Genomic DNA, 15729 nt, shown 5'->3' on the forward strand with positions numbered 1-15729 from the left:
AGATACTTTGTGGATTCAATTTTGTGTTCTTGGACGTTAGTCTGGGGTGCCGTCTACCATTAGGTATGCTAGCCACTCCACCCGCCGATCTCCGCAAGGGATGTGAGGACTCTAAAACTTCACCAGGTCCTCCGTCGGCATATGGGTGAGTAGATAATGGCTGAATTTTCATTTTTGGGTGCACTATCCCTTTAAGTAAAAGCACAAAAGTATTAGCATCAAACTTCCATCCATCCATTCATCCATTTTCAACTACTTTTCCGAAGCCGGGTCGAGGGGCAGCCGGCTGAGCAAAGTATTCCAGACGTCCCTCTCCCCAGCAACACTTTCCAGCTCCTCCTGGGGGATCCTGAGGCATTCCCAGGCCAGACGAGATATGCAATCCCTCAAGCATGTTCTGGGTCTGCCTTGGGGCCTCCCATCAGTTGGACATGCCCAGGACACCTCTAATGGGAGGCGCCCAAGAGGCATACTGATCAGATGCCTGAACCACCTCAACTGACCCCTTTCGATGTAAAGGAGCAGCGGCCCTTCTCCGAGCTTCCTCTGAATATCCGAGCTCCTTACCTCAGGGCTCAGCCACCTCTGAGCCCAGCCACCCTTCGGAGGAAACTCACTTTTGCCAATTGTGTCTGTGGCCTCATTCTTTTGGTCATTACCCATAGCTCAGGGTTGGGATGTTGATGGACCATTATATCGAAAGCTTTGCCTTCCGGCTCAGCTCCCTCTTCACCATGACAGTCCAGCACAGCCCCCGCATCACTGCAGATGCCACGCCAATCCACTGATCTATCTCACGCTCCATTCTACCCTCACTTGTGAACAAGACCCTGAGATACTTTAACTCCCTGGCAGTAACTCAGGGGGGCGATCCACCTTTTTCCGGCAGAGAACCATGGCCTCAAACTTGGAAGTGCTGACTCTCATCACTTAACGTTTGGCTGCAAACTGCCCCAGTGCATGCTGGAAGTCACGGTGTGATGAAGCCAATAGAACCACATCATCTGTAAAGAGCAGAGATGCAAGTCTGAGGTCACCAGTCCAGACCCCTACTTCCCCCCAGCTGCACCTTGAGACCCTGCTCTTGAGAGTACCATTTAGAGGTAAAGTCGTTTGACTCCACTACCAAACAAAATGGATCAATTGTGTGCTTTGAAGAATATGAAGAATATATTAAAAAATTTACAGCAAAATGCAACAATGTTGCTCGAATCAAAAATTTTTATCCTTAATATTAATATTATTTATACTGGTTCAGTTGTATCTGTGATAAATACCAATACACTAATTAGTTCTCCAATTTGTGCTCTATCAGCTGTACCAGCAGTATAAAATGGACCTCAGCAAATCAGGAAGCATTAAAACATAATTCAAAATGGTAACATTATGGTTTGAAGGAATACCATATTTAATATGAAAGGAAGCATCCAACCTAGTTACCAGAAAAAAATGTTGGTTTTGTATGTATCTGCAAACCACAGATATGTTACATTTGCACATTATTATAGTGTGTGTGTTGAATCTTTACATTTCAACAATACTGTGGTTAATGTGTAGTTAGGTACAGGCACAAAGAACACTTGGTCATGGAAAAAAATCAGGTTTTGGCTTACAATACCTGGTTTTGGGGGCGCAGTCCCTGTTGAAAATACACAGCGAAGTCTATGTAAAAAAAATCGGCATGATACGCGGTCGGTTGCTGTTATTGTTTAACAACGCCCGACATCCCAGAATGTCAGCAACCAATGCACCCAGGGTACCTTGCACGTCATATCTTGACGTGGAAAGTCCATGATCGAACGTTGATATGTGACGAGGTGGGAGGTGGGGTCAACTGGTTTTGTTGCTTAAGCAGTGGTGGTCTGCATCTTGGTGACACGCCATCGACCATCCCTCCATCTCCAGATTACAAAGTTGATTTATTTATGACATCACTTTAGAAATTTTGATATAATACATATTTGTATTGAAGAGGCTTTCGCACACCAGGATAATAAGCTTCTGTCATCAGGTACGTTGGCACAGCAGAAAGTGCTTAACATGGAAAAAAGGATTGCCCGCACAGTAGGGCTGCGCGGTATACTGGTTCGTACCGAAAACCGGTCTTTGTTTTCATTATGATATGAATTTTTCATACCGGAGAACAAGAACAACTTTGCAGATAACATAGAACAATGTTCTTGTCCAGATTTTCTTTATCACCAACTATGTATTGTAATTTCGTAATGTAGTAAGCTATTGCTGTGTGTCGACACACATTTCTCTGGCTGTTGCTTCTTCCTCATCTCACCTGTCTGCCCCTGTCCCTGTTGATTATTACCTGCCCTCTTCTCTGTACACAAGTGAGTTCACAAGTGTGAAGGGCAAGTTAATATCCAGCCAGCATCATTGGAAATGGAGTTCACAATGGAAATGTTGGCATTCAGAGAGGTAGCCTTGATAAATGCTTCATAACATTAGACAGCTATAGGTATCTTGTAAAAGCCTTATTAAGCTCATGAAGCTTCACACTTGATAATAATAATTAGTGTTGGCAGGGCCATTTCTAAACATTTTGGGGCCTTAAGAGATACAACCGCCTTTTTAAGACACAAGGAAGCCTCAACTTTAACAAAGGGGGAACATGCTGACATATTTTATGTCGCACAACAAAATATGTAATTCTGCTTATGTAAACCACAGACCTTATTTTAGACATCTAACCAAAAATCTATTCAAAAAATCCATTGACTTTGAGATGAGAGAAGTGGGATTGCTGTAGTGCTAACTCATTTACAGGTTTGAGGATCCACTCCTGGAGCACTCTGTTGGGATTGACCAGCCTTGCAGCCAATTTTTTTCCCAGTAGCCACTTGGGGTATTGCAGCAAAAAATACACTCAGAGGGAACTCATTCAGCGGCTGTCTTGGCAGCAGCACAGCGTCTCTCCCTCTCCTCTCTTGCCAGGCGCACACGGGAGACGGTGTCATCTTGTGATTTTGTCATAAACTTTTTGTAATGTAAAGCTACATGATGCTCATGTCTCGATAAATAGCCTACTACATACATGTAAATGTGCAATAGTTATGGTACCATAACAGCCTGTCACAGCTTACAGCGTGATGGTTAGAGGAGAAATGGCAGAGCATAAAAGGTCCGGGTGGAAAGAAGCAAAACAACCGTAATTTAGGATTTTGCAAAAAGAGAAGAAAATTGCCTGTTGATTTATATAGATCCCAGGGTACATTTTTGTGTTTGGGAACTGTTTAAATGTGTAATTTGTGGTAGATTTTATTTTTCGTACTAAATCTGAATCTCACTCTGAGTTACTGTTGTTATGTACAAACTAAAGAAATTAGAGATCATTTTTGAAGGCAAACTGTTAGGTTGACATGTGTCACCTAATTTACTGCAATTCAATGTCCTTGAATTTATAATAGGATTTTTTTTTTACTAATTTGTCATATCATCAAGAATATCAGTATTGCAAAAATATCTTGACATATCATGATATTGTTTTAGGGCCATATCATCCATCCCTATACCACTTGGCATTTTAAAAGGTGGGAAAATGTAATTTATGAGAATGTACCCTCTACTACAGCCCTGAATATAGAATATTGTCAGCCTTGTCCTTTAAAGTAGAGTGTCAAAATTTCCTGACAGCTTGGATTCACAAAGACTCCATAGGATTCACATCCATAAAACCATCTAGAAATAGAAATTTCTAAAATAATTCTTGGAACATAATTGTCTCAGTAATCTTGTTCACCATGGATTTATGTGTCCAGTTTGCTCCAAATTGATGTAGATTCTCCACAGCATACACCAGTTCTGTGTTGTGTTATGGCTTCCTCTCAGCTGTGAATCTCCACCAGAGGTAGTGTGTTTCACATTGTAATGCAGAAGCATCAGTTGTTTGGAACATCCTTAACATATGGCTTAATAGCAGAGAAATGGATTTTGCTGCTGGAGTGATTGAAGATATTTCTATGGACATATGTTATGTTTTGATATTTGTATTTGTGGACTCTGGGTCTCCATTGGAATCCAAAGAGACAGTTTGGATTTTCTCTGTCAAGTTGTCAAGTTTCAATTAATTTCCTCCAATCAGCCCAGATGTTATTAAACCATCTGATATCTCAATTAGCAGGGCATCAGATGTTGTGTACTGCTGCTGGTATATTTTACATGAATCCATCCTTGTCTTGTGCTGCTATGACCAGCTACTGAATAGATCCTGCTGTGAATGCTGTGACAAAGCAAAAGAGAAGAAAACTGAGAAAAGGATGAGATGCTGAATGTTAGCAATTATTCAGCAGCCACTTTGTTTGAAATGTTGCTGATTAAAACAGAAAAGAGGCATCATTTTCACTGTGAGGGCATTTGTTTTTCCCCAAGACACATCACTTTGTCAGGCAGAGTTGCAGGAAGGAATTCTGAGTGGCACAGAACTATCTATTTTTAAGCTGGTTCATAAAGAAATCGTTCAATTTTCCCCCTCGTTTTGAGTACTATTAAGCACTGATGTTGCTGTAACCCATTTTCTTGTAAATTTTATTCAGCCTCATGCTAACGTTCAGCTCCAGAGAGCCACAAAGGCAGCTGTGACATATTTATTAGTATTTTGGGTCACAGAATAAGTCAATTTAGTCAGAGTCTGGCAATGAAATTATTAAATTTTCAGACTCCCCGGTGTATAAAAAGAATTACAGTGGTAGAAATATTTTGTTGAGTAGTCAAGGTTGTTGTGGTCCAGAAAGGCCTAATTAAACATGCAGTCCCATGGTCATTCTCTTTGACTGTCTTTTCATGATGCTGTACTTGACACATGTAGCCACTTGGACAACATTTAAAGACCCAGAGAAATGAAAAATACATTTCCCCGGTTTGAATTATGTTTTCCTGAGTTAGTTTTTCATTTTTTCTCTTGTGCCAAATACGTGAAAAAAAATCTGAGTATTTTTACATCAAAGTGTCTGTCTTTTTTTCTTATGTAAAATGGTTTCAAACAGGCCCTCAGGAAGAGATTTAAAATCTCCAAGATGAATGAATGAATCAAGTTTAAGGGCAGATTGCAGACCATTCCATTTAAAGGGAGCAAAATATCTGAAACCAGTTCTGCCAACATTAGTGCGTGTATATGGAATATCTAAGGTTAAATGGATTACTTTCTGTAGTTAATGGATTTAAATGAGAGAAGAGATGTGAGGTAATTAGGAAGTTTCAGCAGTAGAGCTTTGTAGATGAATAACATGAGATGGATATTTCTTCTAGACTGTTATGAAGTCCAACCAGCCTTTTGATACAGAGTACAATGATGAGTGCGAAAAATGTCATTAGTAATGAAGCGTAATGCACTGTGATACACAGGGTTTAACTGCTGAAGAGTTGATGTGGCAGCATGACAATACAAGATGTCCCCATAATCAAGGACAGACATGAAGGTTGACAGTACAATGATTTTTCGGTTGGCGGGAGACAGACAGCCTTTGATCCTGTACAAGAAGCCTAATTTGATTTTTAGTTTTTGAGTTACCTGTTGAATGTGAATCTTGAATGATAACTTGCTGTTAAGCCAAATTCCTAAGTATTTGTATGAGTCAGTGAGAGTAATGTGGGTGCCATTTAAGGTCTTGATGGCAGGATAGTCGGAGTCACTCACACTGGTGGAAGTGGAGAATACCAAGTATTTAGTTTTTTCTGCATTTAAAACTAGTCTGTGGTTATGGAGGGATAATTGTATCAAAGGCAGTCTGTATAATAGTCAGGGCTTGGGATGGCGTAGAACCAGGGGCATATAAGATACAATCATCAGCAAAAAAGTGGACGTTAAAATATTGATTCGGGAGAATTATGTTATTAATGTATAATGTAAATAGCAATGGTCCAAGGATAGACCGCAGTGGCACCCCGTTTCTGATAGTGAGTGGACTTGATTGAGCACCGTCAGCGACAACAGTCTGAGTTCTGTCAGTGAGGTAAGAGTTGAACTAGTTAAGTGAAAAAATATCTACATGTAAGCTTATGAACTGTAAATTATGAAGTAGAATTTTATGATCAACAGTATTGAATGTTTTTGAGAGGTCAATGAAAAGAGCAGCACAAAACTGTTTATTATCCAGGGAGGAGACAATGTTATCTATGACTCTATGACTGAAACTGCAGCTGTAATTGTGCTGTGACCCGGGCGAAATCCAGACTGTTGTGGCTGAAGTAAGTTTGATAAGTCGATAAAATAGCGTAGTTGATAATTGACCTATGATTCCAGGATTTTTGCTAATATATGTATATATATACTGTATATATATATATATATATATATATGTGTATATAAGATATTGGACAGTAATTATTGAGGTCAGAGATGTCACCATTTTTATGTAGGGGAGTTACAAATGCGCTTTTCCAAGAAGGTGGAATGATGCCAGTTAAAAAGGTTTGGTTAAAAATGTGAGCTACATGTGGACTGATTAAATGGGCAGTTAGATTAAGAAGATATGGCTCAAAATTATCTGCACCAGCATTTTTGGAAGCCTTTGACCTACATAGAGCTTTAAGAACATCTGTACTATTTAAATTTATGGTGAGAAAAGGTTTGTAAATTAAGTACTCCCTCTGGTGGATAGTTATGGCAAGTGTTTACAGTTGAATTTACAGACAAATTACTATATGAAAGACCAGATGAGAGGAAGTGATTATTGTGATTGTGATGGATTTTTAAGAGATGCTATGGTTTTACAGAATTTAGCAGAGTTATCAGAGGCAGAGAGAGCTGAGAGATAATTAGATTTGACCTTCCTGATCATGCTGGTGCAGATATTTCTTTTTTGCCTAAATAATAACCAGTCTTCAGGGGTGCCGCTGGATCTGGCCTTGGACCAGGCCTTATCTCTGTTTTTGAGTGTCATACATCCATCGTGAAATAACGCATTTTAGTGTCAGAGTTTGATCCATTCATTAACATTAATAAAGTCCGGAGGAACTTTACAATTGAATAATTTTATCCCCACTCGAGTTAGCAGAGCACCAAACCAGTAGTAGCCAGCTTGGCTGCCGTAAGGTTCTGTTGCGGCTGCTCAACGTTGTATCAAGTTCTCTTTTTTGATGACCTGTCTAGCACTGGCGTTAACAAAAGTTTGTCCATTCAAATGAGACTTTGGGCAACTAGCTAGCCACACTGGTCATATAAAACTGCACTTCACTGTTTGTGGGTAGTAGCTCGCTAACAGAGCAGTATAGAGGGAGATTGGTGGAGTTGTGTGTTTGGATGTCAGTAGGCAAAACCTTTGTTTTCATTTCCAAAACAATGTAGCTGAAGTCTAATTCATTCATCTCTCCCTCATCCTCCAGTCAATCAAATGCAAAGGATTTGATTTAAATTTCTCTTGTAACTGTTCACTACCCAAATATTCAGTTTCACTGGGAAATGTGTCACAATACAGAAATTACAAATGATCTAACTTCCTTTTCAACATTTCTAGTTTTAATATTTGATAGAGAATAGTGATGCAGCAGTCCTTACCAAAACACTAAAACAACAGTTGAGAGAACAGAAGATGTGATTGAGTGCTATGGAGGATGTACATTGGCCCAAAAAACTGATCAACACTGTAGACTAGCTACTGTACAAGCAGTATTAGTATTTCTACTACAGCAGTATACCTACCACTACTACTAGTAGTACTACTACTTCTAATGCATGCTTTAAATCCTTCATACTGTTCACACTGCTAATGGTTGCTGTATTCATATGTCGCGGTTGGGGATGATGCTGCCTTGTGGTGAGGGTGGAGTTGCGTAGGGCACCTCATAAGCCCTTTTTTACACAGAGATTGCACTATAGAGATGCTATGCAGTCTGCTCTTTGCACCAGCTTTGCATTTTTACACAGGACCAAACAATGGCGGCATCATAATGCTCCAGAGTGTAATTTTTGACAGTATGCCGGCATTGAGAAAGCAAAAAATGGTGTGACTGGCGTGATGGGTGTGACCGGCATGACAGGCATGACAGGCATGACAGGCTTGATGTGGAACACCAGCTTTGGTCTCAAATGTGGCACACACACATAACACATGTTGGCAGCACTTTGTAATATAGTGGCTGATCTTGTTCTCTGCTCTGAGAGTAAGGAGCTCCCATGGTTACCACCTGGCTTAAGGCCGGCAACAAAATGGGAGGCCACACACAGAAATATCAATCAAAAAATGATTCATTGACTTAAACATTTAAACATAGTAAACATCTGGTGGAGTGTGAAAGTAGGAAAGGAATCAATTATGTGGGAAGTGTGTGGATGAGTGGAAATTTGGAGTAGTGCGTGATGGATGGTGCAGCAAACCAAACAAAGAACGAAGGCTGAGGAGCATGCAGCAGGCCCGGATGAGAGAGTGACTGATTAGAGAGGCAGTCATTATGCCTTCTGGGAGCCCCACCCAGATGGGCAGGTAAAACCAAACGACACTCCCAGCTCCACCTACCAGCCAAATCCCATCATCTGCATACACAAACAGCTGAGTAAGATAATGACAGGCAGATTGGGAGGGGTCGTCACAACAGACCTCCTTGTTTTCCCAATTTTCGGCCATTTTCGGCCACTGTTCTTCTTCTTTGACTTAGCTGCTAACTACTAGTAGCTGCTTTTTAAATCTGCTGCCAGTGGGCCACACACAACATGTCATGAAAATATCACACCTGTTCCATCCATGATCCTGCTGGTGTTGTTACTACCTCTGCTGCTGGCTTACAGGCGAGACAACCCTGTTCTTCCATTACATAACTGTACCTGTTATAAAGAACGACAAGGCGGAATAACAGCATGACATTCCTGCCTTGAAGAGGCAGTGTAAAAAGGGCTATGGATTCCACAGTTTTTAGTGGTCTAGAGGACCAGTCTGGTCTTACTCCCTGGGTATCACAAAACGCTTGTGGGCTTCAATGTCAGTTACAGATCCACAATGCACCCTTTAGCAGCTGTATGAGACACAGAGATCTCAACCCACTTCACTGTACACTGGTCAGCATCATTATTAGACATTCAGAGCAATGGACATAGTATAAAGAGTGTGAAAGTGTGCTTAGGGTGAGTGTGTGAGGGGAGGTGGGCTTCAAGGAGAAGATTTTGACCCAGGAGACTGGTGCACATGTCCCATGTGAAACTAAAAGTCAATGTTATTTTTTTGTCACATCAGTTGTTAGTAACAAGAGTTGTTAGTCAGGTAAGTTGAGTGATGTGACAAACATCAACCACAATGTTTTCCTAACCCTAACCAAGTTGTGAGTTGCCTGAACCTAACTGCCAAACCTCCCGTGTTAAGATAAAATGCAAAAGCCTGCCCCAGTGATGCTGGGGCCTTCTGTCCAGGCATCAAAATATGATCAGTAGGGATCACGTTGACAAGATGCGATGACTGGCTTTTCTCTGGGGGAAAAATAGCATCTCTTGTGACATGAACTATAAAATGGGACCGTGAATAATAGATATTGTTACAGAGTGACTGAACATTTAATTTATTCACTCAAAAAAGCAGATTAAGCGTTAACTTACTCTTCGAAGAATCCAATCCAGTCGACAGAGTTTCTGGTCCTCCGAGTAATGTAACATATTGCAGGAATTCCTCATGTCGGATGGTGAGAAGAAAGAAAAGTATGTATAACACAGAAGAAGATACGGAATGTCACAGAAATGTTTTGTTTTTGTTTTGTTTTTTTACGGCTGGTATTTTCTTCACCTTCACAAGATGGTCTCTAGTGTCCTTTGATTTTCATTAAAGAGGAAAAGCAACAGTTGATGCATGATGCTATTTGAAGAATTAGAAATAAGAACTGAGTAGTTTAACAGTCCATTGAGCAGGTTTGTGCAAAATGTCCAGGTCTCATCTGCTGTTGTTCTGTTCCATGGGTTTTCAGCTATTTTGCCTCAGAGTGGGCTCAGGTGTGTGTTTTAGTTTTTTGTCTTAACATTTAGAAAGGTAGAGAGCATCTTGTAAAGGGGTCGCTCCAGCTGCAATACAGCAATCTGCAATTTAAAACAAACAGCCCCCTTGTTCAAACCACGGCCATCTTTGAACTCAGCCTACATTTTGATCTACACTACGCACCAGGTTTTGTGACTGCTTTTTGCACAGTTGTGCAATAATGCAGTGAGAAAACCAACACATTGACAGACAGACAGACAGACAGACAGACATATAAACACCTGGGAAAATACTCAAAATTGCCTCTGTGGTATTTCCTGCTACAGTAGGTTTCTCATCACAAATCAACACATTTTACACACACACACACACACAGACTCATTACAGCCATGTCATGGCTCAACGTGATCTCATCCCTACTCATCATATTTCAATGCTGGGGCAGGATCCCACAGTGTTATTATAATGATGCTGGGGGCAGCCTTGTGTTGTATTTTGATGTAGAAGCAGTTGGGGGTAAAACACATGAGTGGACTCAGGTGACTTATGGCTGACTAATGACTGACGTGGCAAAAAAATAACATTGACTTTCAGTTTGACACAGTACACTACACCAGTCTCCTGGGTCAAAGTCCTAGGCTTATTAGACCTGTCCACCTCCACTCCCACATAATCTAAGCAGACTTTTGTTCTCTTTTTTCTACGCCTGTTGCTCTGAACATCTAATCATGACACTGATGCGTTTACATTAGTGTTGGTTGAAAGCCCAGTGCATCTTATACAGACGCTAAAGGGTGCAGTTTCTGTCTGTATTTGACGCCGAGGGCCACTGACCAAGCGGCGTTTTTTGACATCCTTGGAGTTAGACCTGCCTTAAAACTCTATGAGAGATCTATGAGGTACCCTACATCACCTCACCCCCAACTACATGCAACATCATGTTCACCTCAGATATATATATATATGTGTATATATATATACATATATGTGTGTATATATATATATACATATATATATATATATATATATATATACATACTTTAGGAAAGTAAGTCCACTGGATGTACAACGGGTCATAGATGGACTTAACTCTAGCAGTGGAGCTGGACGAGATGGTCTTGAAATCAAGTTTTTAAAAATTGCTTCACATATTCTGTCATACCCCTTATCTGATTTATTTAATATGTCAATTGATACCTGTGATGTTCCTTTAAGTTGGAAATGTTCCAGAATCACTCCTTTGCATAAAGGTGGCGACGCCCATGACATTAATAACTATAGACCTTTTTCCATAATAAACTGTGTAGTCAAACTATTTGAAAAATTAGTTTTTAATCAACTTTCTCATTATATTAATGAGTTTGACATTTTATCCCCATATCAATCTGGTTTCAGATCAAATTTTTCTACAACAACAGCTCTCCTTAAATTCACTAATGATATAACATCCTCTTCAGATAACAATATGCTCACAGGTGCAATATTTATAGACCTTACTAAGGCTTTCGACATGGTTGACCACTATCTCCTCCTCGATAAGCTTCATGCCATAGGACTTTGTGAAAGCTCATTGCTCTGGTTCAATTCCTACCTTCATCACAGATACCAATGTGTTTCTCTTCATGGCACACAGTCAGACTTTATGTTAATGGAAAAGGGTATCCCCCAAGGCTCCTCCTTAGGTCCACTATTGTTCAGCATCTTTATCAATGACTTACCACGAGCTTGCTCTGATTGTCAAATTCATCTTTATGCTGATGATACAGTTATTTACACCTCTGGATCTAATATTTCTCAAATCCAGTCAATATTACAGTCTAATTTTGATTCCATTCAAAAATGGTTTTCATCCAACAAACTCTTACTTAATAAGAGGAAGTCCTATAATATGTTATTCGGTACTAGACAGAAACTTTTACATTCTGGTAAATTATCCATTAACTATCCCGATGGTACTCCTCTTGAAGAAATAGATCAATTCAAATATCTTGGTGTCTGGCTTGATTCTCAACTTACCTTTAAAATACATATTGACTCAGTTATTAAGAAAATAAACTGCAGCTTGGGTTTACTGTATCGCTCAATAAACTGCTTCACTCTACAGATTAGGAAAAAGATTGTTACACAGCTTATTCTCCCTATACTCGATTATGCAGATATTGTATATCAGAATACTTCAGAAACCAACTTATCCTCTATTAGAGTCACTTACAACAACCTTTGCAGATTTATTCTAAGATGTCCGTTCAGAACTCATCATTGCACTATGTATCATTCTCTAAATTGGTTAACACCTGAGTCCAGAAGACAGTTTCATTGGCTGCAGTTTATTTTCAAATGATCCCATATAGCTCACAGCATTATTTACGCCATACTGACAGTTGTTTTTTCTTCGTTCCGAGAATCCAGAAGGAAATTGGTCGATTTTCCTTTCAATTTAAAGCTCCGTCAGACTGGAATACTTTGCCTATTTTTTTAAAATCTATCACCTCTTTTCATCTCTTCAAGAAATCCCTCTTTATTCATTTACAAAAACCCTGTTTATATTTCTGAGAAATATTGAGAAATAGCTGTGGTGAACTATGGATAAATGACATCTTCCTGATGATGAATGTACTGTATATGATGATGGGTATATAATATGATGGATATAATACCATTCATGTATATTTATGAATCTAGATGGACTGGGGGGGACAGGGAACGGTTGGGCCAATAAAGTATTGTGTGTTTGTTATTGTCTTGTAATGTACTGTTTTGTTGTATTGTTCTGTTTGATTCTTGTATGTCCTGTAATGTAATGTAATGTAATGCTGTTGCAGTGTTTTGTCTTGTTTTGTCTGTATACATGTTAAGGACTCCCTCGAAAACAAGATGATTCATCTTAAGGGACTATCCTTCAAATAATTAAATGTGTGTGTGTGTGTGTGTGTGTGTGTGTGTGTGTGTGTGTGTGTGTGTGTGTGTGTGTACAGCAACCATTAGCTATGTGGACATTATGGAGTGTGAATGAATCAAAGTATGAGTATTCGTAGTAGGGATACTGCAATGATAGAAATACTGCTACTGCCTGTACAGTAGCTAGTAGTTTACATTGTAGATGAGTGTCCATATACTACGTCTGTTGCTCTCAATGTCTAATAATGACAAGGGTGGGATGGGTTTACATTGGAAGTTGTTGAAAGCCTGGTGTGTCTCATACAGACTAAAGGGTGCTTCCGGCCCTAGGAGTGAGACCAAGCTGCATGGCTTGTAACAAGTATGTTTCCTAATGATTCCAGTGAGTAGCCTACTGTAAGTAATGGGAGCATACTCATTAGCATAGCTGGTTATGTTTAATCCATCACAGTGATGAGGCAACTGAGGTTCAGAACACGTTATCCTTCACAACACTAACTTTTCTGACAGGAATCAAGTGCTGTTTTCTTTTAAACACAAATTCAGTGTCAATCTCTTCAAGCCGCGGACACTCCATCACCTCAGGGTCCCTGCTTTAAAACTCTGTGACACAACAGCGCTGCTGTGTACCTGTTCATCATTCTGACAGCCTGGAAAATATCACACACTCACACTTGAATGAGAGCACACACATAAGTACAACACCAATTCACAGGCAGTTAGCACATTTCTGTGTGCTGTCTTGCTTTCTTGCTCCTCTTCACACACACACACACACACACACAGAGAGAGAGAGAGAGAGAGAGAGAGAGAGAGACTTCATTATAACGTCTAAGTTGGATCCAAAATAATGTGTTGATGCTGTGTTCCAGATTAGACAAGAGACACTTACAAGGTTCTTAACCCCTGTACTCCTCCACCCACTCCAACCCCAGCTCCCTCTCTCACTCACTACACACACAAGCACACACAAACACTCATAGAACCCACACAAACCTCCCACATATTGCCACAGAGGGGGTATTGGTCTATGACTAATGAAATCATTCTTGGCAGAGATTCAAAAGAGCTCAGCTGGAGATAAACACTTTCGCTACTTTCTCTTTCCTCTTTTAACACACACACACACACACACACACACACACACATTTAAAGCATTTTTATTGGTGTTTAAATGCTTCTTGATCTGCTGCTACATTGCCATGATAAATTGTTGTTGTGTTTGTGCCAGTGTTGTTAGCACTCTCTGTAACACATCTGACTTTACACGTAGTAATCAACAAATATTTTTTAAAGATACAGTACACTCTGCAGGATTATTCTTATTTTATTAATATTTTCTGTCTTTTAAACTTTCCTGGGCACAGCACAGAGGTGAGGTCGGGACTTTATAAAAAGGTAGCAACCAGGTGCCAGGATCAAAGCAACACACATCCAAAAGGAAGCTACAAAAGTCTTGGGCACAGCTCCTAAAAAAATTGCCTGCAATTGTTATTGTTTATAAAGTACTGCCAATGTGTATGTTTAGGCCACGCTAGAGGCCAATATTGTTTTGTTACATGTTCTGCCTGTCAAGCATCTTTTTGATTCCACGATGCCAGCTTGCTGTCTAAAATCACACACTGGAGCAGAATGATGCCGCCATTGTTTGGTTCTGTGTAAAAATGCAAAGGCGCCATAAAGAAGGGACCTTGGAGTGACCCAATAGCATGATCTCTGCAGGCTAAAGGCTTTGCACAACAGCTTGCTGCAGGCAGCACCTTGCCGCTGCTTGGTCCTTTTTTGGCATTAAGTGCAACACTCATTGGTAGCATCATGTATGCATCATGTTATTTGATGCTCAGCACAAAGCACACAGACAGAAGAAACAATCAAGGTATAGAGGAGCCAGTACATGAATGTGATAAAATTGTTGCTTCTCTTGAGAGTTGACCATCAGTGCTGGGGCAGTTGATGGACAACTCATCAAGTCCCCACCAGTGTGTATTGTCCTTTAGTAGTGAAAATCACTCTTTGGGGTGGCTGTAACTTAGGAGGAAGAGGGGGTTGTCCACTAACTGAAAGACTGAGGGTTCGATCCCCAGCTCCTCCAGTCCACATCTCAAAGTATTCTTGGGCAAGATGAAACCCAAATTGGGTTTGGGTCTAAGCTGAGTAGCAGATGACACCCAGTATGGTAGCCTCAGACACCAGTTAAACACTAAGCCACCAGGACACCCCAAATAGGAATGACTTTGATGATCATCTGCTTTTCTTAAAGCTATGAATGAATAAAATGAATGAATGACTTTATTTCAAACCAAAATAAAAAATAACATGAAAAAAAAAAACAGGACCAAGATAACAATGTCCGAAAAGGAATGGGTAGAAGTAAAACTTATATGTCCCTACCCCTTTCTTACATTTCCTCTTTTAACTCATATATTATTTAAACAAATTCCCAAATTTATTTACAACTAATATACAACTGTCCCCGGTCCCCAAAATTAGTTTCAAGTTAATATATCAATATCAATTAACTGAGACTACATCTCTACTTATGTGAGATCTCCAAGCATGTGTTTCAGAACACCCAGCATATTTTAGTATTCAGCTGTGAGAAAATCATTTCTTGTAGGTTACCATGAAGTCTCACCATAGGAACACTGTAACCTTTACCTTGACTAGCAGATTTTTTTTTTATGTGGAGGTCTCACTAATTGGGCTACTTTGTTTAAATTTTTCTTCCAATAAGTAGATATCAAGGCTTTTTGTCTGGTCGTACTGTATGTATTTATATGTTGTAGTGTTTATGTGTGTGTATAGAACTGTAGAAAGAAAGCTATAGGCGAGGATCATGAGCAGTTCCTTCCCTTCTTCCTTCTCTTGTCTTCCCATCATTCTGGTAGTTGATCTTTGTTTTATCTGTCCATAGTATGCTGTTCCACAACTG

The 15729-nt window shown here is 39.9% G+C and overlaps 1 protein-coding gene across 1 annotated transcript in view; it reads left to right on the forward strand.

The window, feature by feature from the left end:
* The window catches only part of galnt18a (UDP-N-acetyl-alpha-D-galactosamine:polypeptide N-acetylgalactosaminyltransferase 18a), a 315711-nt gene that overhangs the window by 185818 nt on the left and 114164 nt on the right, over positions 1-15729 (forward strand). The window lies entirely within an intron of this gene.

Source organism: Epinephelus moara, chromosome 20 (assembly GCF_006386435.1).
Source record: "Epinephelus moara isolate mb chromosome 20, YSFRI_EMoa_1.0, whole genome shotgun sequence".
In the NCBI taxonomy this organism is placed as follows: Eukaryota; Metazoa; Chordata; class Actinopteri; order Perciformes; family Serranidae; genus Epinephelus; species Epinephelus moara.